The following is a 26,872-nucleotide window of genomic DNA, read 5'->3' as shown; positions in this document are numbered from 1 at the left end:
AGTAGGTACCCCAGATAAAGTGAGTTAGTATGGGTAGAGGTTATACTTGACAACCGGGATAAATTAATAATTAGTTCCTTTTATAGACCCCCGACACAGATGATACAGTTGCTAAACAGTTCTAAGAAAACCTTAGTATAATTTCGAGTAGGTACCCCAGATAAAGTGAGTTAGTATGGGTAGAGGTTATACTTGACAACCGGGATAAATTAATAATTAGTTCCTTTTATAGACCCCCGACACAGATGATACAGTTGCTAAACAGTTCTAAGAAAACCTTAGTATAATTTCGAGTAGGTACCCCAGTCATACAATTATACTTGGTGGTGACTTCAATCTACCCTCGATATGTGGGCGGAAATACATGTTTAAAGCCGGTGGTAAGCACAAAACGTTGTCCGGAATCGCACTGAATACCTTCCCATAAACTTGTTTTGAACAACTAGTTTTCTGGTACCGAGTGCCACGGGTTTCGAACCCGCTCCAGACGGCATGGACCTCGATTACCACTAGAGGTCTCTCCAGCCGTCGCGCCGTAAGCCTCGGCTGCGCGCGCTCCTGGCCCACGTATGTCGTACAGTGTGAGGGCTCCACTGTGGAGCACGTGGTCCCAGAGGCCAATAGCGATGTACCCTATCCTGTATTTAAGCGCCTGCCTCTCGCTCAGAGAGTCTGGAATCCATCCTAACCTGACGTATCCACCAGCATCTCCGCCAGCACCGTCTCCTTCCTGTTACCCAGTGTGGCTTTCGGCTGTCCTTCTCTTCCGATGACCTTCTCCTTCACCTCACTCATCTCCTCTCCAAACAGCTTAATTCCCGTCGCTCCGCTATCTTCCTCTCCCTTGACCTCAAACGAGCCTACGACCGCCTGTGGCATTCCGGTCTCCTCTTCAAGCTCCAAACCTTCGCCCTTCTTATTAACTACATCCATCTGATCGGCTCCTTTCTTTCCCAACGTCCTTCCTACATCACCATCCATAACACAGATTCCTGCACCTTCTTCCCCTCCGTCAGTGTGCCCCAAGGTTCCGTCATTTCCCCTCTTCTGTACCTTTTGTATACGGCGGACATGCCGCCGCCTTCACCCCCCATCCACCTTCTCCAGTACGCCGATGACACCACCTTCCTTGTCCTTGCCCCCACCCTGCAGCGCTCCCAACACCTTCTCCAATCCCATCTTGACTGGTTCACCAGTCAACCAGTGGTTGCTTAAGGTCAATCCTTCCAAAACCCAGCCAATCATTGTAGGCAAAACCACCCCTTCCTTCCGCCTCCTCGATTTCTATATCACCATCTATGGCTGTCCTATTGCCCTCACCCCCACCCTTAAGTACCTTGGCGTCACCCTCGACCATCCCCTCTCCTGGACCCCCCATCTCTGGACAATCCAAGCCAAGGCACGCTCCCGGCTCCGTCTCCTCAAGCTCCTTTCTGGCCGTACATGGGGTCTGGACCCCTCCACCATCCTCCACACCTATAAATCCCTCATCCGCCCTATCCTCTGCTATGCCCATCCTGCGTGGACCTCCGCCCCTTCTACCTTTTACAAATCCCTTCAAATCCTTGAATGCCATGCTCTCCGCCTCGCCTATCGTATCCATCTCCCCTACCCCACGTGGATCCTGTATGATCTTATTCTGTTCCCCCACCTCCTCCTCTTCCTCGGACAGATATGGATCCTATACACCTCCTGTAAACTAGATCCCCCTCACCCGCTTGTTTCTCACATTCTCTCCCACCCCCGTCCGCTGCTGCACCTGTATTTCCCACCTACTCTCCATCTCTCCACCCTCCTTACCCTCTCCCAAGGTGGCTAGCGCCAGCTCCCCCTCCCTGATGATGCCCTCCTCCCCTCCATCTACCCCTACTATCAACTTTGATGACTTCCTGTGTTTTTTTCCTTAGGGCACGCTCTCTCCCTTCTCTCCTCCTTCCCTCCCTCCTCCATTTCTCCCCACTCCTCCCCCGGGCTTCCCCTACCCCCATACATCCATTCCTACTACCATCTCCTCTGCCATTGGCATCTTTGTTCACCCCTCTCCCCCCCCCCCCCCCAACCCCCTTCTTCCCCTCTTGGCAGGTCCCCGGACTCGCACACGTTACGTGGACTTTCGCGCACCGGAGATCATCGCCATCAGTTTCTCGTGTGTGTGCCATCGTGCTTGTGGTTTTGTGTTCTTCACCGTCACGCTCCTTCGTTCACCTGTACCGTCTACGTCGTCAGTGTTTGTGCGCAGTGCCGACAGTTTTTTAGTGTGTTTTTCGTCGAGTGTGAACGGCATCGTGTATTTGTTTCTGTGTCTACTGTTTTTTGCCCGCCACTTTGTTCAGTATCTTCTGTGTCTTCTTTGTACTTTCATTGTCAAACTTGTGGCTGAAGAGCAGCGTAATATGCTGCTGCCAGCCCACCTTATGTAAAGGTGTTTAAATAACAATAAAGGAAAAAAAAAACTCAGAGAGTCAGTCTGATATTCGCGTGAGTCTATCGACATCTCGCCTACAGACAGCGTGTTTACTTTGTTTCGGTGTACAAGTGTTGATTCATGAGTTTTTCTCTTGTGACCCTGTTGCTTCTTGTGTGTGGTTGTTCGTAAAGTCTTGCTCGGTCGTCCGTTGTTCTTCGTGTCCATCCTTTCCCACTCGTTTTGTTTGTTTTTGGGCCGCTCCCGTTTGGTCCCGGCGCGCTTTCGTTCTCGGCAATCCCGCGACCGTTCCGGTCGCGGTTACAAGTTAAGGGGCCTACTCGAAGGGTAAATGGTGGCAAAAATGTGTTTGACCTCTAAGCAACTCATAATGCTGTCCAAATAAGGAGCATCATGACACATGCAGAGACTAGGGACCACAAGGTTGTTGTAGCGAAACTAAATATCTTAACATCTAAACCTATCAAAAATATACGCAAAACACATATGTTTAAAAAAGCATATAAAAATTCACCGTGCTCCTTCCCAAGAGACGGTCTCCACTCCTTCCGATCTAACTATTTAAGTGTAGACCAGATGTGGTTTACATTCAAAGTAGTAGCATTGACGGCATTGATATGCGCAGGGTGACAATTATCGAACCACATGAAAAAAATGTAAATTAGCTGCAAACTACGGCGTGCACGCACTTTATTCAACATTTAAACGTCGCTACAGATTTTCGGATTTAGGTTATGACATGTTCGATATACCTGCCATCACTGACGATGATGTGGCACAGACGTATAGCGAAAGTCTGCAAGTGTCGAAACATCGATGCTGCCGATGACCTCTTGAACGGCTGTTTTCAGCTTAGCAATGGTTTTCGGGTCACTGCTGTACACCTTGTCTTTAATATAGCCCCACAAAAAGGAGTCGCATATGTTGAGATCTGGAGACTATGGCAGCCAATCGAGGCCCATGCCAGTGGCCTCTGCATACCCCAGATGTAGTCGAGCTCCGTCTTGCGTGAACCAAGTCTTGTCGAAATCAAGGTCACTTTGGATAAAGGGGATGAAATCATCTTCCAGAACCTTCATGCATCGTTTTGTAGTCACGTATCATCAGGGACTATCCACTGATTATTCCGTGATTGGACATTGCCCACACAAGCACCCATTGGGGGTGAAGAGACTTCTCTATTGCGAAATTCCCCCAAATGCGCCAATTTTACCTATTGAGGAACCCGTCCAAATGAAAGTAGGCTACTTCGCTAAACCAGACTGTACATCGCACATCAATTCCCATCGAGCCCTATGGCCAACCGTGCAGTTTGTACAACCTAACACAAACCGTTCAGTAGTTATGACAGTAAGGGCGGCATAAGCCCAATTTTGATATCGAATTTATATGCAAATTAATTAAATTGATAAATTAAATACCTCACACTTACTCACCCCTACCCCCACCCCCGGGCGACTTCAAGTGTGGTCCTTAGACTGCATGTGGGTTCCTGCCACCTCCCTCTCCCTAACCCTCCCTCTCCCCCACCTACACTATTGGCGGGAATTTTGAATTTTGGTGGGAATTCCTTTGTCCCAAGGCTGAGCAGACATCCCACCCCACCCCTCACCCGGGAATTGGCGGGAAATTAATAATGACTGTGCCCTTTTCGGGACTCAAATGCTGGTCCTTCTGGACAGAGAACTCAAGTGCACCCTGCAGCACATGCAAATTGTCCAGATGCAGAGGAGGAAGGTTAGGTTAGTGTACTTTATTTATTTTGGTTGGGAAACTGAAATAAATATCAGCCATAATTACATAATTAATCATAAAGATCGGACCTAATTACAGACCTATATGCATAGCGCCACACAAAGAGTGCCTAAAATCGAAACACAGCTCAAAAATTGACGATACGATACAACTGGTGTTACCCTGTTGGGAAAAAATTTGACAATACCACTCGAAACTAGCGGCAGATGTATTCAGATTCTACCCTTCACCTACAAGCTGGTGGGAAAAAGGGTGGAGTTGGAGGTTCTATCCACATTTTTTTGGTGGAAATTGTGTTCAACTAATGAGATGCTGGTGTTGGACAGAGAGGAGGTTAATAAGTATATTTCATTCAAACGTACAGCTGAGGTCTGTATCTATCGCTCTTTGATAGTAGAGTTCGCTACAGGCACCTCACCCTGCAGACCCGGTAATGGAAGCCAAAACACGCTACCGCAACTCATGAAAAATTCTTTACTGATCTAATTACACATTGAAATTGTCGTGAAAAAAGCAGCACTAGTAATGAATGGGTGATAATGCAACACATGTACTGGGGAAAACCGTTGTCCCAAAAGATTGCAAATGGGAGCCAGTTGAATGTGCGATCTCCTCTATGTATGGCCAAGAACTAGAGGAGTTACAGGCAGTCCTACCTCCTCTCATCTCTCCCCCTTCCTCCTTCCCTTCACCTACAGTGAGGATACAGACATTTTGAAACGGTCAACTGCTACAAAGCGCCTCATGGTTCTTCTGCAGCCTGCAGCCGGCAGACGAGTGGCAACTAGCCTGCCTTGATGCGACGGTCCTTTCCCAGCATAAAAGGATGTAAAGCCAACTAACCAATAGGAGACAAATGAAGGCCGCTCTGACCCACACGCTGTGCCCTGGTCAGGGCACAGCTGCCTAGAACGACCACACACGCATCCACACTGGACGGTCACTACACGACCCCAGAAGTGCCCGCCATCCTGAATGTGAAAACCCAATTGTATTTAACGTCAGTGCACCTCCTATAACCGAATACTATTTAAAAGGAAAACATAATTGCGTTGATAATAAATGTCCTCTTCCCAGGAAAACAAGAGCAGTTCATTTTCTTTTAGTTTTATGAGCAAAATCGGTATAGCTTTTATGTTCGACTGCAGGATACGATTCGCATCTCATTAATTTGCGACATCCGACGAAGTGCATTGCCGCTGATTACAGATGACTGAAATTCAGAGAATGGGCCATACACCCCCCATACATGTCCACCCTGCATAAAATCAGAGAAAAGGAGCTTCCACCATTTCACTGAGAGAACTACCAATCACCACAGAATGTCCTCGGTGTATCGAAACCATCATCAAAGTAAGGAATAAACGAGAATGTAAACTCTGAAGAAAACAAAAAATGTTAAGCAATTTCTTTCAGCTTGATGGACAGATTACACGACCTGAGAGAGTCTTGCATTCAAAACAGCTCTGTAAATAAACGGTAATACGGTTCTCTCAAAACTACACCACTTTTGCTCATAAAACTAATAGAATTTGGATTCGTCTATTCTTGTGGAATCATGACTATTTTTATTATTATCACCATGATTGCATGTTTTAAAACAGCTACTACCACAAGTCGTGCGTTATTTCACACTTCACAATGTCTAAATATAAAGTAGATGTAGACGCCACTTGAATTATAGCTCGTTGTGGAACCTCGAAATGATAGTGCTTTTCCTGTCATGTGAGTAGGTTGCATGAAACAGGTTGTGATGATCAAATTGCTTACAACACTAGAATGCAAAAATCCGCTGCAATCGTGAATGATGGTCTGTTGTGTAACAGGTTGGTAGAAGGGAGTTACGAAACAAAAATGTCAAATGTAAGTATGCAGATGGTATTTGTTTTCAATGGAACGGAAGAGAGAGAGACACAGTAAAATCTTATAAAAGGTTGTGTTACAAGACAGGCTCTCATGATCGATTTCATAAATGCTGGTGTGATATAGCTTCATGTTGGTAAAATGGGACTTGCCAGCATGTACAAAACATCAAAATCCTCTTGAATTATAGCTTGTTGTTGTGTGGGGCCAAAGTTACATGCAGAAGGTGAACTTGAACTTCCAGAGGAAGTTTGAGCAACCAGATGGTCCAAAGTGTAACGTCCGGCATGTGATATGTGTCAATCATGGTGCGAAGATGATGCCAGAGTTGCAACGGGGATCTGGAATCCAGCGACTCGTAACTGATGAGGCAGATTGCTTCCTCTGTCGATGTGGATAGTCGCTCGAGGATGGTGCATCAGGCGAACACATATTTGTCCATAGTGGGGGGCGAAACCACAATGTCACAGATCAGGTCTAGTTCATCATGGTGGTGACTTGGTAAGCAAAGGAGCTTTGAGTTGTCATCAGCGACACCATGTAACTGCACGATGTGGTCGAGCAAGGCAAACCATGTGCACGGGTGGGCCTTGCGAAGGGGTGATAGCTTAGGCCAATGGATGGGGAAGTCCTGACGTAACTGTTTGTCAGAAACTGTCACTCCCTGTCCATGGCTCTGCAGCATAATTGGCTCGGGTGCAGTAGTGGTGCTGACTCTGTCAGTGGCATGCGGCATGGTAGGCGCGGCTGGCTCGACCTTGGTCAAGAAATCAATGAGTCAGGCATTCAACAGGGTAACACCAACAGGCGTAGAATGGACCGGCACGGTAGAGCCGACCGTAGTCGACGGATGTGCAAGGAACGACAGAGTATAGTTTCCGGGCCCTTCCCAAACAGGTGCATTAAAATTGTTAAAATCAGCTAATGTTTGTGGAACACACATGGCAGGAACAGTGTGTGCCATTGGAAACACTAATAAAGCGGGCGCTGGTAGTAGGGAGGGGATGGGGGAGGGGGGGGGGGGGGAGGCTGGTGCAAACTCCGGAGTTCTGGCATAAACACGAAATTTCCTGTCTTGAGCGTCCGGCTCGATTTTTACTGCCACTGATTCGGGTGGAAATTTCACACTGGGAAACCCGTAAACATAGTCACTGGGGTTAAGGCACATTGTGTCAGCCGTTGTTGAGCACTTGGAATACATGAAAGTTCATATTCGGCATAAAATGTTTGCATTCAAAGTTGTGTACACAAAAAACCTTCTGTTGGTACAAAACACTGCCACATGACTGCTGACTCATATACGGTAACGAAAACTTATTGTTTGTACCTGATGCCAGCACACGTGGCTGTGGGGATGTAGAAGCACTGTCCTGTTGAGTACAGCTAGTCGGTGTGTTCAAGCACTGCATCAAACTACTGCAAACACAAGGTGGGTAATTGGAAAACCATGCCAAAGCGTCTGTTGGAAAACCTAGTTGGCACGTGTGCGGTGTAGCGGGCTGCAAGCAATCCATTGTGTACCGCTCGACGGTACGAGAGTTCGCTGTAGCACTCGTGAACAAAATTTCAGCCAAATAGAAAAAGAGACCAATGCCATTATCTTTGGCATCAAGAAATTCTGTGACTGTGTCTGTTGTAGAAATTTTACCCTTCTGATTGATCACAAACCTCTGCTGCCACTGTTCAAGTCTTCCACCTGCATCCCAACTAAGATGGTGCACCAGTTACAATGCCGGCCACTGTTCTTGTCCAGCTACACATATGATAAAATACCGATCCATGATACATCATAGTAATGTTGATCTGCTGTCTCGTCTGCCTCTAGGACAGGAATTTGAGTTTGACACCAACCCAGAATTTTGCTTCCACATGGATTCCGAGACAGAAGACTCAGTAGTCAGGCTCCCTTCAGACATCCATCTCACCCAGTGGTACTCAGCAAAAGATCCACTGATATGGAGGTGTTGCACCACGTTCACCAAGGCTGGCCCCCAACAGGGAGCTCACAGATCTTTTGTGAGTTTGTGTGTGGTCCACACAGGGCCCTAAGCTATTGTGGGCCTTTCTGCCTTCACAGGCTGCATTCCCTTTACTGTGCCTCTCCTGCCCTGTCCTTGCTCCTGCCCCTCTGCTCCCCCCCCCCCCCCCCCCCCTGGTCTCCTTGCTTATGTCAGCCTGTCTATCCTCCTGATTTCTGTTATCCATTACAGTTTTGTTGTATTTTTCCCACCTTTCCTTTTTGGTGTTTTTATCCCCACTTTGGGGTTTGACATCCCCTTCTAAATTTTGCCTCCATAATTTTAGCCATCTGGGAAGAAAGACCTACTTAGCATTTTGGCATGTGGCCTTACTGTCTCTTCCATCTTTTGCCTGGTGCCATTGCCCTTTTAATGTTATATGGCTAGCATAGGTTCATTATGTACCATTTTGGTTGAGCCTGATGACAACACAGGTATCACACTTTTGATACCTGAGCTGCTACCTCCCCATGTGTACCTCGGAGTGACTGCTTATCATTCTGGAGCAATGGAACTTCCGGCAATGGCCACCATGCCAGACAGCCCTTATTGTGGTTAGGTGATCTCAGGGTGGAAACTTTGTGTATGAATTGCATTAAGCTCCAAAAGCTACAGCCGTCTCCTTAGTTGGGAATGGAACCTTTAATGCTGCTTCTTATGATTCTGCAGTCTTCCCTTCTCTGGCTACCGCCTCGGAGGAGTGTCAGGCTCATTGGCTCAGCATGAAACCCTTTCACTGCTACCTGTTCTGTACCAGGACTGACAGGGACACTTTTACCACTACTAAGCCATTATTTTTCATGGAAATTATAAAAAAGACAAATTTGGTGAAGTGGAATTTCTGAGCAAGATGTGGTTGGGTCCACTGTTAATCAAAACTTCTTCTGGTACCCAGTCTGTGTCCCGTTGTGCCTATGACAATCTTGGCAATGTCCTGGTCTCAGTTACTCTCAGCAGTCTTTGAATACAGTTCAGGATGTCATTTTTCATATGGACCTCATTCTTCAAACTGGTAAGAAACTTCAGGACAATTCAGAACAGCTGGGTGTTCATTTTGTTCAGTGTGTTCAGAAAAACTGTAAGGAAACCACAGCAATGCTAGTGCCTTTATTCTTGCATTTGAGGGGGATAGCCTCCCAGAGAAGAGCAAAGTTATGGTTATGGTTTATTGGCTGTGGTTCCCACACTCTCCCCTCATTCATCACCTCATCAGTACACCTAATTTTCAACATTCCTTTGTAGCACCACTTCTCAAATGCTTCAATTCTCTTCTTTTCCAGTTTTTCTACAGTCCATGTTTCACTACCATACAATATTGTGCTCCAAACATACATTCTCAGACATTTCTTCCTCAAATTAAGGTCTATGTTTGATACTACTAACCTCCTATTGGCCAGGAATACCCATTTTGCCTGTGCCAGTCTGCTTTATATGTCCTCCGTGCTTCATCTATCATGGGTTATTTTGGTACCTAGGTAACAGAACTCCTTAACTTCATTTACTTCATGATCATCAATTCTGATGTTGTTTCTGACTGTTCTCATATTTGCTACTTCTCATTACATTTGTCTTTCTTTGATTTACTCTCAATCCATAATGTGTACACATTGGACTTGTGACGACTATTGTCCAAGTTGCATGTACTATCTTTGTTTTACAAGCTCTTTGCAAGCAGTCTTTGGCCATGCGCAAAACAGTACACATGTGCACCGAGAATCAAGAATGTATATAACTGCATATGTGTACTTCTGAGTAATAAAATAGTGCTTATTACATATGGTATATAGTGTGCATCATTGGCTCCGGCAATCCTACAACACTAAACCCACATTGGTGACCCTGAATTTTGTTCACGAGTGCTACAGTGAACTCTCGTACCGTCGAGCGGTACACAATGGATTGCTTGCCGCCCGCTACACCGCACACGTGCCAACTAGGTTTTCCAACAGATGCTTTGGCATGGTTTTCCAATTACCCACCTTGTGTTTGCAGTAGTTTGATGCAGTGCTTGAACACACCGACTAGCTGTACTCAACAGGACAGTGCTTCTACATCCCCACAGCCATGTGTATCATGGATCGATATTTTATCATATGTGTAGCTGGACAAGAACAGTGGCCGGCATTGTAACTGGTGCACCATCTTAGTTGGGATCCAGGTGGAAGACTTGAACAGTGGCAGCAGAGGTTTGTGATCAATCAGAAGGGTAAAATTTCTACAACAGACATAGTCACAGAATTTCTTGATGCCAAAGATAATGGCATTGGTCTCTTTTTGTATTTGGCTGAAATTACACTAAGCAGCGTAAAGTGCCTTAGGCACAGAGGCAATGGGGCATTAGACATCACCAAATATGTGGCATAACACTGCTCCCAGCCCATAATCTCATGCACTGACCAGCAAGACAAGGGGTTTTGAGGGATCATATGCACTCAACCAACTGGGCAGCAACAGCACTTGTTGCAATTCCGGAAATGCTTTGTCACAGCTAGGTGACCCCTTGCAAGGAATGTTTTTGTGTAAAATGTGGTATAGGGGTTCTGCAAGTGCCATGACATGAGGTATGAGCTCATGATAGTAGCTGAGATGGCCAAGGACAGATTCAGCTGTAGTCTATCCTTGGACACAGGCTTCCGTATGATCTATACATACACTGAGGTGAGAAAAGTCATGGGATACCTCTTAATATCATGTCAAACCTCCTATTGCCTGGTGTAGTGCAGCAATTCAACATGGAATGGACTCAACAAGTGGTTGGAAGTCCCTGCAGAAATATTGAGCCATGCTGCCTTTGTGACCATCCACAATTGCAAAAGAGTTGGTGGTGTAGGATTTTGTGCACAAATTGACTTTTCGACTATGTCCCATAAATTTTTGATGGTAATCATTTAGAGTGATCTGGCTGGCAAAATCATTCACTCAAACTGTCCACAATGTCCTACAAACCAATTGTGAACAACCCTTTGTCATCCATAAAAATGCTGTCATTGTCTGGAAGCATGAAGTCCATGAATGGCTGCAAATGGTCTCCAAGTAATCAAACATAACCATTTCCAGTCAATTATGAGTTCAATTGAATTGGAGTACTGAGACCATTCTGTATACACATAGCCCATATCACTATGGAGTCACCACCAGCTTGCACAGTGGCTTGTTGACAACCTGGAGTCTACATCACATTTGAACCCTACCATTAGCTCTTACCAACTGAAATCAGGGCTCATCTTCCAATCATCTAGGGTCCAACCAATATGGTCATGAGCCCAGGAAAGGTACTGCAGGTGATGTCATGCAAAGGCACTCATGTTGGTAGTCTGCTGCCATAGGCCATTAATGCCAAATTTTACCACAACGTCCTAATGGATATGTTCATCATACTTCCCATATTCAGTTGTGCAGTTATTTCACACAGCACTATTGTCTGTTAGCACTGACAACTCTATGCAAATGCTGCTGCTATCAATCATTAAGTACAGGACATCAAACACTGTGTTGTCAGTGATGAGAGGTAATTCCTGAAATCTGATATTAGCACAGTCTTGACTGTGTGGATCTCAGAATATTGAATTCCCTAGTAATTTCCAAAATGGAATGTTCCATGCATCGAGCTCAACTACCATTCTTTGTTCTCCCATTGTGCTGCCATAATCATGTTAGAAACCTTTTCACATGAATCACCTAAATACAAATGATGGTTCTGCCTATGCAATGCCTTTTTATACCTTGTGTAAATACTACCACCATCTGTGTATGTGCCCCCCCCCCCCTCCCCATGAACCATGGACCTCGCTGTGGGGGGGGGGGGGGGGAGGCTTGCATGCCTCACCGATACAGATAGCTGTGCCATAGGTGCAACCTCAATGGAGGGGCATCTGTTGAATGGCCAGAAAAACACATGGTTCCTGAAGAGGGCAGCAGCATTTTCAGTAGTTGCACGGGCAGCAGTTTGGATGATTGACTGATCTGGCCTTGTAACATTAACCAAAATGGTCTTACTGTGCTGGTACTGCGAATGGCTGAAAGCAAGGGGAAACTGCAGCTGTAATTTTTCCAGAGGGCATGCAGCTTTGCTGTATGAATAAATGATGATTCGATCCTCTTGGGTAAAATATTCCAGAGGTAAAATAGTCCCCATTCAGATCTCCAGTCAGGGACTACTCAGGAGGACGTCATTATCAGGAGAAACAAAACTGGCATTTTACGGATGGGAGCGTGGAATGTCAGATGCCTTAATCGGGCAGGTAGGTTAGAAAATTTAAAAAGGGATATGGACAGGTTTAAATTAGATATAGTGGGAATTAGTGAAGTTTGGTGGCAGGAGGAACAAGACTTCTGGTCAGGTGAATACAGAGCTATAAATACAAAATTAAATAAGAGCAATGCAGGAGTAGGTTTAATAATGAATTTAAAAAAAAAAATGGGAGTGCAGGTAAGCTATTTTGAACAGCACAGTGAACACATTATTGTAGCCAAGATAGACACAAAGCCCATGCCTTCCACAGTAGTATAGGTTTATATGCCAACTACCTCCACAGATGATGAAGAGATTGAAGAAATGTCTGATGCAGTAAAAGAAATTATTCAGATAGTTAAGGGAGACAAAAATTTAGTAGTCATGGGGGACTGGAACTTGTTAGTAAGAAAAGGAAAAGTTGTAGGTGAATATGGAATGGGGGTAGGGAATGAAAGAGGAAGCCGCCTAGTAGAATTACACACAGCATATAACTTAATCATAGCTAACACTTGGTTAAGAATCATGAAAGAAGGTTGTATAGGTGGAAGAGGCCTGGAGACACTGGGAGGTTTCAGATAGGAACCAGGTTTTATATTGTAAGACATTTCCATGGGCAGATGTGGACTCTGACCACAATATTGGTTATGAACTGTAGATTAAAATTGAAGAAACTGCGACAAGAACAGGGGAAAGAAGCACAATAGAAGAAGAATGGGTAGCCTTTAGAGATGAAATAGTGAAGGCAGCAGAGGATCAAGTAGGTAATATGATGAGGGCTAGTAGAAATCCTTGGGTAACAAAAGAGATGCTGAATTTAATTGATGAAAGGAGAAAATATTAAAATGCAGTAAATCAAGCAGGCAAAAAGGAGTACAAACATCTCAAATATGAGATTGACAGGAAGTACAAAATGGCTAAGCAGCGATGGCTAGAGGACAAATGTAAGGATGTAGAGGCATATCTCACTAGGGGTAAGATAGATACTGCCTATGGGAAAATTAGAGAGACCTTAGGAGAAAAGAGAACCACCTATATGAATATCGAGAGCTCAGATGGAGAACAAGTTCTAAGCAAACAAGGGGAAGCAGAAAGGTGGAAGGAATATATAGAGGGTCTATACAAGAGTGATGTACTTGAGGGCAATATTACAGAAATGTAAGAGGATGTAGATGAAGATGAAATGGAAGACAGAGCACTGAAAGATCTTTTTTCAAAACAAGTCCCCGAGAGTAGACAACATTCCATTAGAACTACTGCTAGCCTTAGGAGAGCCAGCCATGACAAAACTCTACCATCTGGTGAGCAAGATATGTGAGACAGGTGAAATACCCTCAGACTTCAAGAAGAATATAATAATTCCAGTCCAAAAGAAAGTTGGTGTTAACAGGGGTAAAAATTACTGAACTATCAGATTAATAATTCATGGCTGCAAAATATTACACAATTTCTTTACAGATGAATGAAAAAATTGGCAGAAGCCAGACGTGGGGAAGATCAGTTCAGATTCAATAGGAATGTTGGAACATGCAAGCCAATACTGACCCTACAACTTATCTTAGAAGTTAGGTTAAGTAAAGGCAAACCTACACTTCCAGCATTTTTAGACTTAGAGAAAGCTTTTGACAATTTGACTGGAATACTTTCTTTCAAATACTAAAGGTGGCAGGGGTAAAATACAAGGAGCAAAAGGCTATTCACAATTTGTACAGAAACCAAAAAGTCGAGGGGCACGAAAGGGAAGCAGTGGTTGAGAAGGGAGTGAGACAGGGTTGTAGCCTACCCCCAATGTTATTCAATCTGTATACTGAGCAAGCAATAAAGGAATCAAAAGAAAAATTTGGAGTAGGAATTAAAATCGATGGAGAAGAAATAAAAATTTTTGAGTTTTTCTGATGACATTTACTTTACTTTACTTTACTATATCTTCGTCATTTACCAGCCATGGCTGGACAGACTGCGTCACAAATACAATGTTTATCAACTAACATTTATGCAACACCATATACAAAATTTATATTACAAATAAAAGAAAATATTTATGCAGTGCACAAAAACACATAGAACATAGCGGGAATGAAATATAACTAAACAGGAAAGTAAAACTTCATAGCAGCAAATGAAAATACCATAAAGCAAAATGTCACACACACAGAGTTTTATTTTGGCAAAATATGTACTTTAAGTAAAACACGAAATTAAATGTGTAGTTAACATAAGAAGAAGATTAAATTTAGGCAAAATTATATATAAAACATAACAATATTTATTATTTTGTCCATTCAGTAGAACCGCTGTTGAAAAACTCTTCCAATGAATATAGTGGATGTTGTTTCAAGTCCTGAGCAATTTTTTTCCGAAATAATTCAGGTGGCAGGGATTTCACTTCTGGAGGCAGTTGATTGTACATTTTTAGGGCGACTGTTGGAAAGCTGTCTTATGTATTTGATAGGCGACACCTTGGCACTTCAATGTTCCTCTTGCAGCGAGTGTCATGATTATGTATTTCTTGTCTTATGCTACAATTCCCTTAATTTTCTTTTATATACATGAGGCAGAAAAACACATACTGGCTAAAGACAGTCATTATGCCTAGCCTGGTGAAAATAGGCTTACAGTGGTCCACTCTTTTGCTAGAGGATATGATCCTGATGGCTTTTTTTTGTAATAGCAACACATCTTTGCTGCCTGAGGAGTGTCCCCACAACAACAGTCCATAGCTAATGTGGCTGTGGAAGAGTGCATGGTAGACTATTGAGAGAAACTGGTCAGTTATTACCCTCTTCAGCTTCCTCAGGAGGTGTATCACACGAGAAAGTTTGGTGCATACATATGCAGTGTGATCATTCATGGAGAGTTTGCTGTCAATCTTGAAGCCCAGTAGTCTGACAGTCTCCATGTTTCCTTGGTCTTCAATGTTGGTTAGACTGCATATCAAATGTTGGGTTTTTTCTTCATTGATCTTCATTTTGTTTATTACGAACCATTCTTTTATTTCTTCAAACATCAAATTTGATGCACCAAGAGCTTCTGCGGCTGTATGTCCTTTGGCAATAAGGGTAGTGTCATCTGCAAAATGCAACATTTGACTATTACAACTCATATCATTGACATGTATGAGGAATAGGAGAGGTCTTAAGACTGATCCTTGGGGCACTCCATGTTCCAGTTTTTGTTCAAGAGAAGTTGCTCCATGCACTGATACTACCTGCTTTCGGTTTTCCAAATAAGATTGGAGTGTTGATAGGACAACACCTCCTTTACCATAGCATCTTAACTTGGCTGTTAGTGTTGTGTGTGAGATGCAGTCAAAGGCTTTGCTGAGGTCACAGAGTGTCAGTGCCACACTCTCTCTCTCTTCAAAACTCTGCCGAATTGTTTTTAATAAGTCCAGTGTGGCTGTCACTGTTGATCTCCCTTTGCGGAATCCGTGCTGTGTGTTTTGGAATAAGTTGTTTTCCTCAAAGTAATTCAACACCTGGCGGTGCATCACAGACTCTGTAACTTTGGCTAGTACTGGTACCACTGAGATTGGTCTGAAGCTGGACACCTCACAAGGATCCCCCTTCTTATATATTGGTACTGTGCGCACCAGTTTAAGGAAGTCTGGGAAGATACCAGAAGATAGACATTTGTTTATTGCTATGGCTAGTGGCTGAGCTAATTCTGCAATAATTTTCTTTAGCAGTGTGCAGGACATGCCATAGATGTCTACACTTTCTGAGTGTTTGTAGGAGTTCACAATTTTTATCATGTCTTCAGGGTGTACTTCCTTCCAGTTTTGAATACTGCAACTGTCTGCATTTCTTATGTTTGCAGTTGGATCTAGGTCAGAGTGTGGAATTTCACTCACTGTCTTTTCCACTATTCTGACAAAATATTCATTGAAGTCATCAGGGCTACACAAATTTAAGCAGGAGGTAGTCTTCTTTCTGTTCTCATTTACAAGATTCCAAGCAGCTTTACAAGGATTTTGAGCCTCTTTAATGTATGTATCATTATATTTCTTTTTTGCTTCCTCTACTGCCTTCCTATAAGCTTTTTTGGCTTTTAGGTAGTTGCGGTGATGTAATTCTAGCTGGAATGTCTAAAGCTGATTTCATTCGGTCCTTGCACATTGTTACAATACACTTCAATTTATTGAGCTCGGCGGTGTACCATTGTTTCACATTGATAACTTTCTGCCTGCCTCGTGATTTGTCCAGAGGATTCTTCACTGGTCTTACCGGAAACATGTCATCAAATATTGCTTTTAAGGTTTGGAACAGACACAAGAAAGAATCACTGCCTACTAACTCTGCAATTTTCTGCTGCCAGTTTACACAAGATAGAGCTGCTTTGAGATCATTTAGTCTCTCTTCTTTAACAAATCTTCTTTTGAATGTGTAATTTGAATGCCATGTGCTTATCTGCGGTTTGCTCCTCATACTGGTTTCCATTACTAGTGCACAGTGATCTGCTATCATAGGTTCAACTACACTGAGTTTATAATCCCAGATGTTGAGGTTGGTGATTATGGTGTCCAGGCATGCACCACCCCTTGTTGGGAGCTTATTTGCAATAAACAACCCATAACTGGTAATTAATCTCATAAAGACCCTCTCTCTGGCATCTCCATCACCTATGTGTATGTTAAAATCTCCACACAGTGCGATTTTTGACTTTAGGCGTGTTAGATAACACAAACAGTTCTCCATATGTCCAATAAAATTCTCAAAGTCACCATCTGGTGAATGGTACACAGAAACAACAACTGAATCAATATTTGTTAATAACAGTGCAGCTAATTCAAGATCAAAATCCACACAAAAACTGCTTAAATCAATTTCCTTGATGCTATGTTCTCTGTTGGCATACACAGAGACCCCACCGTGGGTTGCAGTTCTTCGAAACCAAGAACTGGCCATGTCTAAGTATTCATCAGATTTATAGAAATTACCTTCTGCTTCAGCTAGCCAGTGTTCACAAATACATAAAACATCTGGTTTAATTTCTTCTATAAAAAATGATAGGAGATCCATTTTGGTTCTTATGCACTGCACATTTACACTTGCAATGATTATAGGCATATTGTTTTCAGTACTAGAAACTTGTAATTCCATCAGAGACAGCAAAGGACCTGGAAGAGCAGTTGAATGGAATGGATGGTGTACTGAAAGGAGAATATAAAAGAACATCAACAAAAGCAAAATGAAGATAATGGAATGTAACAATACCAGAAAAGGAAAGTTGCTACTCACCACATAGCGGAGATGTTGAGCCGCGATAGGCACAATAAAAAGATTCACACAATTATAGCTTTCGGCCATTAAGGCCTTTAAGTTGCGTTTGTGTGAGTGTGTGTGTGTGTGGTGTGTGTGTGTGTGTGTGTGTGTGTGTGTGTGTGTGTGTGTGTGTGTGTGTGTGTGTGTCTACTGCTGACAAAGATCTTAATCGCCAAAAGCTATCATTGTTTGATAATGGAATGTAGTTGTATTAAATCAGGTGATGCTGAGGGAATTAGATTAGGAAATAAGACACTTACAGTAGTAGATACATTTTGCTATTTGGGGAGCAAAATAACTGGTGATGGCTGAAGTAGAGAGGATATAAAATGTAGACTGGCAATGGTGGGGAAAGTGTTTCTGAAGAAGAGAAATTTGTTGACATCAAGCCTAGATATAAGTGTCAGGAAGTCTTTCTTGAAGGTATGTGTATGGAGTGTAGCCATGCATGAAAGTGAAACATGGACAATAAATAGTTTAGACAAGAAGATAATAGAAGCTTTCAAAATGAGGTGCTACAGAACACTGCTGAAGATCAGATCGGTAGATCACGTAACTAATGAGGAGCTACTGAATAGAACTGGGGAGAATAGGAATTTGTGGCACAACTTGACTAGAATAAGGGATCAGTTGGTAGGACACATTCTGAGGCATCAAGGGATCACCAATTTAGTACTGAAGGGAAGTGCGGAGGTTAAAAGCCACAGAGGGAGACCAAGGGATGAACACACTAGGTAGATTCAGAAAGATGTAGGTTGCAGTAGTTACTCAGAGATGAAGAGGCTTGCTCAGGATAGAGTAGCATGTATAGTTGCATCAAACCAGTCTCTGGACTGAAGACTACAACAAAAACTGTATAAGGGTGCATATCTCTAGCCCGTGACTTTTGTCACCTCATTGTATTGTGGAGTTGGGCAAATTCGAATTCCTGAGGCACTGGAGGCATGGCCAAGGTGTCCCATTTGGCACACAAATATATCACACTTGTCTTTATTACACTTTCAGTTCAGTCAATCAAAAATTGAAAAATAACAAATCTGGATTGTGGGCAACGTCTGTGGCATATTTGCTGGCCACCAGAATATCGCCCAGATAGTTTGCAGTTCCAGACAATTGTCTGTTTGAGGTACCACTGGAAAATGGCAGGTGCACTAGTGATTCCAAAGGAAAGACAATTTCACCTATACAACCCAAATGGAGTACTCATGAGTAACACTTCATGGTATGCAGTGTCAGGTGTAAGTTGAAGGTATGCATTGCACAGGGCAGTTTTTGCAAAATCTTTGTTTATGGTAAGCTTCCTCAGAACATCTTCTATGTTTGGAACAGTCTGTCACCAATTGAGAATTCACTGTTCTGCTAAAATCACCAAAAATCCATTAGGCTTTTCAACAACAATGATGGGGATTGCCCACGAGCTGTCAGATACAAGTGTCAAAATCCCTTCATTTTGAAGCTGCTATATCTCAAGCCAAAAGGCAAACAGCACTGTATAAGCTTTGCAAATTTTGGGGATAACCTTCAGTGATAAAGTGATATGTGTCTCAAAGTCAGTGGCCCTGGTAGAGGGTGGAGAAAACACAATGGGAACTTGGAAAAGTGTTCAGAAGTGTATGAGCGATGATCCATGGCATTGGCAGTGGGGTCAGTATATTGAAATTCCAACTCCAAGCCATTGAAGAGATCAAGACCAAGTAAATTAGAATCATCGGTGTGGTGACAACAGGGATCTGGGTGGTGAGGGCTGTCGACCCATATTTTATACAGTTGGAGAAAGCGACTGTGACTGTGATGGCATTATCACTAAAGCTGTGTAGGGCATGTCAAAATGCTGGGATGGAGGCACCACCACCTTTTGATAAGTGGTCCAATCAGTGATAGTGGTGTAAGAGCCAGTATCAATTTGTAACTCAACAGGGGCCCCATCTAGTGCTATTGTAATCAACATAATCCTTTTAGAATTTGAGAGGACTGATTGCACAAATGACACAATTGGAACATCAGAGTCCTCAGTCAGAATACCAGAGTCCTGAGAATCAATATACATCCAGTCAACTGCCACAGCAGTTGAGGTATGGCAGACTTCTGCCTTGTCGCCCAACTTATCACATGCCACCCATTGCAACCAAAAACAGTTGTTTGGACAGAGAAGGGCCATTATGAGGTGGCCAGGATGCAAAAATGGACACCAGTCCCTGCAGAACTGCCGACAAACATAATGACTGTTCAAAGGTACATCTTCAAATATGGATCTTTGAGTTTCAACAAATCATGGCACAAAGCTTCATCAGGGATGTAGACCAACCCCATGTCTCTCATGAGGGAGGATGCATAAGATTGACTGCACTCATTGTTGGCACAATAGAGTTGACACTGTCAGGACAAACCATGCAGGGGCGCAACTGAAAAATTTGTGCCAGGCTGCCACCCCATGCACTTGACAGTCAGAATACTCTAAAAGATTTGCTTCAGTTTGGTGTAAGGTTGGGCATGGGACTCAGTTGAGGGGTGCAGCTACCAGATAAGATGGCAGACTAACAGCCCCTCATTAGTCAGTAGGAATGTGCATTGCTGCATGTCACCTGTTAAGTCATGGGTGCGGAAGTGTTGTACCATTTGGGCGATGTAACAGGACCCCAGTTCCATATTGTGATTGAACTGTTGAAACAGTGGTAGTGTTGGTCAGATGTTGCACACAGAAGCAATCTGGGTGAGGTGCCCTGCAAATTCTGGTGCTGATTTGGTGATTGCCATTATGTGCTCAATCAGAAATTCACTGGTGTGTTGTATCCTCTGTAGCAGAATAATCACCAGATGTGTTAAATCCACTTTATCTGCAGCTGTTGCCATGGCTGAAAGTGCTTACAAAAAAGGACTACCTGCAATAAGTCACATGTAAAACGTCCACCAACTGATTTGGCTTGTGAAGTATGTATGTGGATTTAGATGTGACCCATTCTAGAGTCACATCCACAAAACAAAGCAAGTTGTCACAATCAGATAAATTTTTTTATAAACACAGTTTCAACACTTCTAAAATTCCTATGAGTCTGAACGGAACAAAAACAAAATGGATGGAAGTTCTTCATCAATGAAATTAGTTTTTAGTTCCAAGTTCACAAAATAAATAAATAAATAAAAACAATGGAAAATCCAAGATGGAATCCAACAACATTATGAAAAGGAAAGTTGCTACTCACCATACAGTGAAGATACTGAGCCGCAGATAGGTACAACAAAAAGACTATCACACAATAAGCTTTCGACCAACAAGGCCTTTGTCAAAAATAGCTAACACGCACACACACACACACACACACACACACACACACACACACACACACACACACACACACACACGCAAACACAACTTGCATTTGTGTGTGTGTGTGCCTGTTGTCTATTTTGAACTTCAACCTGAAAAAATAAAAATAAATAAAATAAAAAAATAAAAAAGGCTTTCCTTCCTTCAGTTTTAGTAAACAAGTCTGCAGCCAACTTCAGCTTATAGAAAGAACAAACACTTGATGAAATCTTATATAGGTACTTAACTTGATGAAGTATCAAGATTCCAACAGTAATGAAAATTTATAATCATCTTGAGGTTGAAGTTCTTTTGTCTGTGTTTGCTTTAACAATAGCATATGTTTTTGCGTGGGGTCTGCCTTTAGCAAAACATAACTTTCTTTTTTGTCCCAGACATGTTTCACTGCAGTTGCAGCATCATCAGTGGTTTTTTTATTATAATTGCTGTTAAACATGGTGGGGTGTGCCTTTAGCAAAACACAGTTTTGTTTTTTGTCCCAGACATGTTTCACTGCAGTTGCAGCATCATTAGTGGTTTTTTTTATTATGGCTGCTAAACAGTAAAGAACATTTCCTTATGTTTAACAGCCATATTAACAAAACAACCACTGATGATGCTGCAACTGCAGTGAAACATGTCTGGGACAAAAAACAAAACTGTGTTTTGCTAAAGGCAGGCCGCACCCAAAAACATATGAAAATTTATAAGTCCATCAAGGCTAGAAAACTGTAAGTCTGACACTATGTTGTCAATCAGTAGATCACAAAGTGATCACCAAGTCCCAGCTGGCACATCACTGAACACAGATTCCAAGGGCAGTGGAAGTGCCATGCTGTCCAGGGTAGTGGCTGAGTCCTTGGCACAGCAAAGGTGAAGGTCTTCCAGTTGCTGGCTGCAACAGAACTGCCATTCAGAGATCATGCACTGGCCTAAATAGATACCTTGCAGATGGATACTTGTAGACCTATACTCAGCATGTGACATGGAGATGCATAAAGAGGTGTGATTTGTCAGCGACCTCTATCGATCGTCGCCATGTACACTACGTGCTGGTCTGGCTGGAGCACTGTTGATGCCTTCCATTGGCCTGGCCATTGAGTCCCACATCATTGGAATCATAGTGGCTGAACTTCCAGCAACTTGCGTGATGTATATTTTGCATGTGGTTTCATCAGCACCAGCTGCTCTTGGGCACCATGGCACAAGTGATGATTTAGTCAATTCATCTTTGCCAATTTCCTGTAGCTGCCCCTGATATGGTTACCTCAGAACACATTGCATCACTTATTGAGGACAGGAATGTTTATGTATAGGATTAACTTTTCTGCTGAGAGCTATCTACTGTTTTATTGTTTTCATTGTGTTGGTGTGTAATGATGCTACTAGTATATTTCTTCCAGATGGAGCCAGCAATTTGCTTACACTGTACATAATTCCATGTGCATTGTACTGTTTCATGTATAGCTTTCTAGGAGATGTTCATCAAACACAAGCAAGTAAGTAAATCGAGGATCGACGTTGCACATCTGTGGGCCAGCATGTCAAGATCCAAAACACACTAATTATAAAATTGTAAATTCTGAAGCTACAATTTTTACCCTGTGACTGTTTTCTGATCACATTTCCCAGTCATTAGCAGTCAAATGGAGGTTGAACAACATGTTTGTATTCAAAACTCACCAGGAAAGAAATCAGTGTAAAGACAAATTTTGTAATGAAAATAAGAGCAAAACATTTGACTCTAGAACAACCAAGCATACAGATGTAACTATGTCAGGATCTAACTTGTAAACCAGACAGAAAAGCACACATTTCTTTGGTTGTTTAGCTGGAGGCTTAAGGGACTAAATTACAAAGTCATCAGTCCCTTGTTCACCAGGCTGAATTGTGAATGTGTAATAGGGGTAACATTGAGACAATGAAAGGAATGTTGATGCCACAGATGACAAATTATTGCATGACAGATAAAAGAATATGGATTGAATCAAACTGCAAATTAGAGCACAGACGAGGGCTCCCCGAGTAATCATCTGCTGTCAGACACATTTCCTACATGTCTGATTCCTGCCAACCTGATGCAGAGGTATGATGGTTGTCAAATAAACAATTACTTCAAGCTGAGTGGGCAGAAGACACGTAATAGTACAAGTTAAAAGACTAAAAATGTAATGAGTACCAGTAGAACCAACAACAGTAAGATAAAACAAGAAAAATAATTGGGCAAGAAGTGGGTGGGCATATACAAATGTCTCCCACCACATAATCATCATGTGATGTCCCTCCCCCCCCCCCCTTCCCTTCAATCCATTATTATCATAGGGTTAAAGATGGGAACAGAATTTACTGTCTCAAATGTAGCATAAAAACCTGTTCATCTGTTCTTTCGTCATCAGCTATTATAAAGGATAAGAAATCTCTTATGTCTTGCCTTCATCAGAATGCATATTTAAGGGGTACAAAAGGTAAAATTGGTTCAGGGAAAAAACTACACCAACTGCATCTACAAGTAGTTAAAAACAGAGTAAAGGAGGAATGACCAGAGAAGATGGTTGAGGGGTAGAGCTGAGAGCATCTCAGACTTAGTACATGGAGGGAGTCAATGCATCCCCAACCATGCTGATCCCACATTAAAAACAGGTTAAAAGGTTAGATATGAAAATAAAAACCACTTACTTGGAGGAAACAAAGAGCCAGTTCAACTGTCTTTATGTTGTCACCCAACATTAGAGGCAAAGACTCCAGAAGCCTACGCCTGGTATGGAGAGCAAGAAGAAGCGAGCATTCCATCAGGATGTGACTTACTGTCTTTAAGGCTCTACAACAACAACATGAGAGTGGCTCATTACATAAGACCAAACAATGGATTGTTATTATTACTATTACTATTATTACTGTTATCATCATTGTCATAATCATCACCACCATATACATCAATTACAAAAACGAATTCAAACTTATTTCGAAGCAATGTATCTTTGACGCATATGATTTGTTCATCATGTTTGTTAAGGCAACGTGTACACTCCTTATGCATTGTTTCAGCACACACACATTTGCACTTTGTGTAAGACTACTGACACTTTATTTTTAGGATCTCTACAGTTTTACTAACTTAATGCTCTATGGTTGATAATAACATCATTGTACTGAGTGCATGTTTATAGGTGTTATATTTGTTTTGAGCTTTTTTTGTTGTAATTTCTCTGCAATATTTGGTGTGGGTCGTTTATAAGTATATCCCTCCCCACCCCCCTTTTATCACCATGTTATTATGCTTGTCTGTCTCCTGACATCCCAAATTGCTTTGCTTTTATTATGTGTACTGTATACCATTTTATCATTAAATCACTTTCTGTTAGAGGTGGCAAAAAATAACGTAACTGATAGAAATAACCGGTTACTGAAAAGTAGCGGTTACTGCGATAACAGTTCCTCTGATACAGGCCATTATTTCAATAACTGTCTAATGTCAACAGTGCCTCGCGCCATCTGTTGACCGAAGATCGTACTACGCTTTCCCATCAACTCATCGGAGATCTGGCTAGGAACTAAGGAGAGGGCAGACCATTTGGAAGGGGTTCTATAGGCCATGGGAATAACTGTAAGACTGCACGCCATCTGTTGATAAGAACTGTGTACTATATCATGCGCCTTCGTTACTTTTAGCACAAACAATTAAATAAAGTTAATGTCCGAGCGGTGGGTGATAGGAGCTGCAGTACAGGCATTGACAAGTACGGTTGTTCCCTTAAGCCACCGCATCATATGTCAATTTAGCTTGGACGGCTTGTATAAAGAGAGGTACCATAAGGAATCTGAGCGACTGTGGAAATAACTGTCAGAGATCGGTATTTTCCTCTGGCAGTTATCGTTATTGGCTCACAGTTCTCGCTCTCTGGCAGTTATCGGGCTACCATTACAGGTAACCTGGAAGTTGGTAATGGAATAACTGTGTGTCTGTTTTCCTGATACAGTGACTTCAGTCTTAGACCCCGATGATATTACAGAGACGATAGTTACTGGAGCGAACAAATATTTACGTACTTCTTCGGAAATAGCTGCTGGCCATCGGGAATGACAAATAGCATGTCAGAAAGTATAACAAATACAGTTGAATATAATAATTATTATCCTTATCATTTGTCAGGAGATTGTCAAAATATGTGAATATATCACAGCAACTGCTAATATTTACAGAATTGATACACTGTCAGAATAAAACACAGTTACGCACTTTTAATAAATTTATCATACACAGAATACCCGATCTTGACTGTTGCAACCAAGTGCTGTCAAAACTGAAATATAGCAGAATTTTTACCTAAGCTGGTCTATCAGTCTCTGCTGTTACGATATTCGTCTACAGAGTAGAAGGAGTGGTCAATGGAAGCGTCTGATTCCACCCGTCTGCTTCGACGTAAAGGTGTTGTGGTGTGTGAATGTCATTACGGCACAGTGTTTATGAGTTCATGTGTGTGTGGAGGGGGGGGGGGCAGGGGGGGGGGGCTGCCGATCTAGTTTGCAGTGCCGGAATTTGCTGGTGGTAATTAATTTTTTTTTTAGCTGTGATGTTTTGTGTATTTATGGAGTATTGAATGTGATTTATGTAGGGATGATTGATTTGTGGACTTTTGGGATTGTGGTTTTATTTTTCGCAGCTGTAGGTGTTGGTTTTTTGGCATCAGTAGCTGTGGTGGACCTATATAGGTCACCGGAAATGACCGATTCCCATTTTCATAGTTGTATGTGTTGATGTTTTAGTATCGTCATCTGAAGTTGACCTATGTAGGTCAAGGGAAATGTCCGATTCCAATTTTCGTACTTTTAGTTGTGGGTATTGGTGTTTTGGTATGGTCACCTATGGTTGACCTATATTGTTCAAGGGATGTGTCTGATTCCTGCAGATTTTTGTTGGTGTAGCAGAATGCTGTATTTTTTTTCTTTTTGTTCTTCATTTTGTGTTTTGGGATCATGGTGTGTTTTTTTTTTACTAGCTTGTCCTCACCCTAAAACCCCCAACTTCCCGCAGTTGTCCCGTTGGTTTGATTGTATTTTTGGTGGGAGATGTTATTGTATTATTTATATTATCTTCGTGTTTGTTGCCATGTGTATGTAGTGACGTCATAGACACACTTAAAATAGCCATTCCCGGCATATTGATGACGGGTGGAATCAGACACTTCTGTATCAAATAGTCTTTCAAACACACTGTAAACCGTGCTTTATCTGAAACCAAGTTTTTAATGGTTGCTGACTTGCTGGCAGTTTATTGAAAATGCATGTTCCTGAATATTGGACCACTTTTGGACCAAGGTAAGTGATTTTAGGTCTTTATGTAGATTGCTGTTCCCATTTCTAGTACTGATATTATGTATTGAGCTATTGGTTGGAAATACTTGTAACAAATTTCATTACGGAATAAATATACTAGGAAGCAGTGGTTAGAATACAAAGTTCCTTGAACATAATGTTCTTGAATTTATACCACAAACGAATTTTATTACACGATTTTGCATGCGAAAAACTTTTGCTACGTTTGATAAGTTACCACAGAATATGCTCCCATATGAAATAATAGAGTGAAAAAATGTGGTATGCCCTTCCCAACTGAATTTATTATCGAGTTGTAGTTCCAGAAATGTAACACTGTCAACCTTTTCGATCTGCATGTCTTCATATGTTATAAACATGCTGTAGCTGGGGAAATCGAGCATTTTCCAAATCTGACATAAAACTTGGATTAGTGTACTCACAGTTTCCCCAATAGGAGTAGCTTTTACAGCACAGGAGTAAACTAATCTGTCACATTACATATATTTTTTGTTGTATTACAAGGCTGTACACTTTATTCTATTATGTGAGCAGCACAAGAAATTAAGCTTCGAATTTAACCTACAGTACTCAGTTTACATATTACTTCATACTTAAAAACCCACGTTGTTAACATTTTACTTAAACAGTGCTGTGGCGAAGTTCCGCATACTTTCTGTCGCAGCTGCAAAGATAATA

Source organism: Schistocerca piceifrons, chromosome 2, assembly GCF_021461385.2.
Source record: "Schistocerca piceifrons isolate TAMUIC-IGC-003096 chromosome 2, iqSchPice1.1, whole genome shotgun sequence".
Taxonomy (NCBI): Eukaryota; Metazoa; Arthropoda; class Insecta; order Orthoptera; family Acrididae; genus Schistocerca; species Schistocerca piceifrons.
The sequence above is the reverse complement of the archived record's forward strand: the minus strand, read 5'-3'. Positions refer to the sequence as shown.